Source organism: Ursus americanus, chromosome X (assembly GCF_024610735.1).
Source record: "Ursus americanus isolate L20-20 chromosome X, mUrsAme1.1.p, whole genome shotgun sequence".
Taxonomy (NCBI): Eukaryota; Metazoa; Chordata; class Mammalia; order Carnivora; family Ursidae; genus Ursus; species Ursus americanus.
In genome coordinates, this window is record NC_142164.1 from 661,177 (window position 1) to 663,647 (window position 2,471).

The 2,471-nt window shown below is 55.4% G+C and overlaps 1 long non-coding RNA gene across 1 annotated transcript; it reads right to left on the bottom strand.

Moving 5' to 3' along the window:
• Positions 1-755: 755 nt before the first annotated feature.
• On the bottom strand, positions 756-1,987 carry LOC123786670 (uncharacterized). The gene is made up of 3 exons (XR_006778045.2): positions 1,883-1,987; positions 861-995; positions 756-771 (listed from the first exon to the last, which is right to left on the bottom strand). It is a non-coding gene; the product is annotated as an uncharacterized LOC123786670 (long non-coding RNA).
• Positions 1,988-2,471: the final 484 nt, after the last annotated feature.

Sequence of the window (2,471 nt, forward strand, 5' to 3'; positions counted from 1 at the left end):
AAATAAAGAGGCTGAAGATAAACTATAATTTTGTTTAAAAAGATGGTCTTAACAAAGATTTTTGTCTATAAATCATTGAACTCCCATTATAAATTTCACTAACGTTGAGCTTTGAACAACACAGGCTTGAATTTGATGAGTCTACTTACATGCAGATTTTTTCAATAAATACAGTACAGTACTATAAATGTTTTTTCTCTTGCTTATGATTTTCTCATTAACATTTTCTTTTCCCTAGCTGACTTTAAGAATGCAGTACATACTATATATAGCATACAAAATATGTGTCAATCAACTATCAGTAAGGCTTCCACCCAAGAATAGGCTATTAGTAGTTAAGTCTTGAAGGAATTAAGAGTTCTTTGTATTTTTCAATTGTGTGTGGGGGTCAGCAACCCTAACCCCTGTGCGGTTCAAGGGTCAAATGTACTTCTAAATTTTGTTAAAGAAGGAACTTCAGTATGCTAGATTTGTTTTCAGCTTTAGACTGTTATTGTATATTCAGTACCATATTATATGTGTCTTTAGACAGTCTTGTCTTTTCATGTAGTTTTCAGTAGCTACTGACTTTTTCCACAAGGGCTAAACCTGGGCTGGAAACATATAGGAGGTTCTCCTTGGTCTCTGATGATGACAGATTGTTCTGGTTCACACATATATGATGCAGCCTCAATGAAATAATCATTGTTCTGTTCACAAACTATCACCCTGTGTTTGAAAAATCCTGCAACTGTTTTGAAAGATAACGTGGGTCGAAGCATCTATCCACACCTGGGGATGGGCCAGGCAAGGGAGGATGTGAAGGGCCCTGCTGGCCTGGCCCGCCCCCTCATCCCGTCCGCCCCCCACCTCCCCCTCACCTGAGGGGACCCCAGCTTCGACCAGTCAGGCTTGAGATAGTAGATGATGCCATCCAAGGCGCCAGGCAGCAGCACTCCACGCACCAACAGCACAACCAGGACCACGTAGGGGAATGTAGCGGTGAAGTACACGATCTGGGGGTGGGGGGTGGGGGCGGCTGCTCAGAGGGGCCCTGACGCACCCGCCTCCCCCTTAGGGGCCCCCAGCTCGGCAAGACGGCCAAGTGGGCCACGCTGCCCCCACGACAGCATGGTGTGTTCTGAGGTCTAGAGGGAGGCCAGCCAGCAGCCCCCCTTCTACTCCTCAAAGCCTAGGCTCCTCCCAAGGGAAGCTCAGGCTCACTGGAGCATCAGCAGCCGGAGCATGGCAAACAGGTCAGCTGCAGCGGGAGGGGAGAGCCAGGGCCTTCCCCAGGCAGGGAGCGGGAGGGACATCAGACCGGGGGCAGGTCCCGCGCCCCCCCCCCCCCCGACAATAGGTCATTCTCTGCAGAGAGGCAGAGTCTTTAGTAGTCAGAATTAGACGGGACCAGCCAGAGACAGTGGCAACAGCAACATGGACCCCAAAGACTTCTGCCTCCTGTCCACGCTGAGCAGGGCAGGGCAGGCGGGCAAGGGAGAGCCATAGCCCAGATCCCCCCAGGCCAGCAAAAGAGAGAGTGAGTGAGGAATAGAAAGTGGGGCAGTCAGGGATGGCCCGACACGGGCAAGGGGCGGCTGCTGCCTGGGCTTCTCCCCACCTCAGGAGGGAAGGCTCCTGGGTTTGAGTCTGGTGGGGGCGTGGAGGGCTATCCAGGCAAGGGTGGGGGAGTTTGCAGGCGGGGGAGGACTATCCAGGCATGGGTGGGGATCGAATGGTCTGGATTCAAGGACCTGCTCCCTGCTCTGGCCCCGGCACTGGTCACCTCCCGTTGCATCAGTGGTCCTTGGCGGAGACGTCCCTTCTCTCCCCCAGGCCCTATCACGGCCGTGCTGCCCCCAGCCCTGCCATCACCCCCAGCCCTGCCAGCCTCCAGCCGTACCTTTCCTGTCGACTTGACCCCCTTCCAGACACAGAAGTAGACCAGCACCCAGCAGGCCAGCAGACACAGGGTCACCTCCCAGTTGAGGGCCCGTGGCACCTCCAGCCCCCCGGAGAGCTGCAGGACATTGTTCCTGGGGGAGGGTGAGCCCAGGAGGGCTGTCCCAGCAGAGGGTTAAGTGACTGTTCCCCGCCCTTCCGCTCTCGAGTCCGGCCGGGCCCTCGTGGACCCAGCACATGCAGACTTCAGCCACATGTGAAGCCCAGAGAGAGGGACAGGCAGTGAGCGGCTAAGAGTTGTCAGACCGCGTCCCAGAAGTCAGTAACAGGGGATACACCGTCAGCAGGTTCGTCACACCCACATGTAGGGGAGGTGAGCCCGGCCGGTATATGCGCAGGCTGGATGGGGAGGCAGTCACGTGCCAGCGGCCTCAGAAGAAGGCTCTGCAGGGGACGGTGCGTGCTCCCTCGGGAGCCCAAGTGACGTCAGGTGCCGAGAGGCGGAGCTTCCTGAAGTAGGCTCCATCTCCTCAGGGTCGACTGGATCCGGGAATCTCTGCCGCCACAGCAAGGCCGCCTTGGCGGGAAGC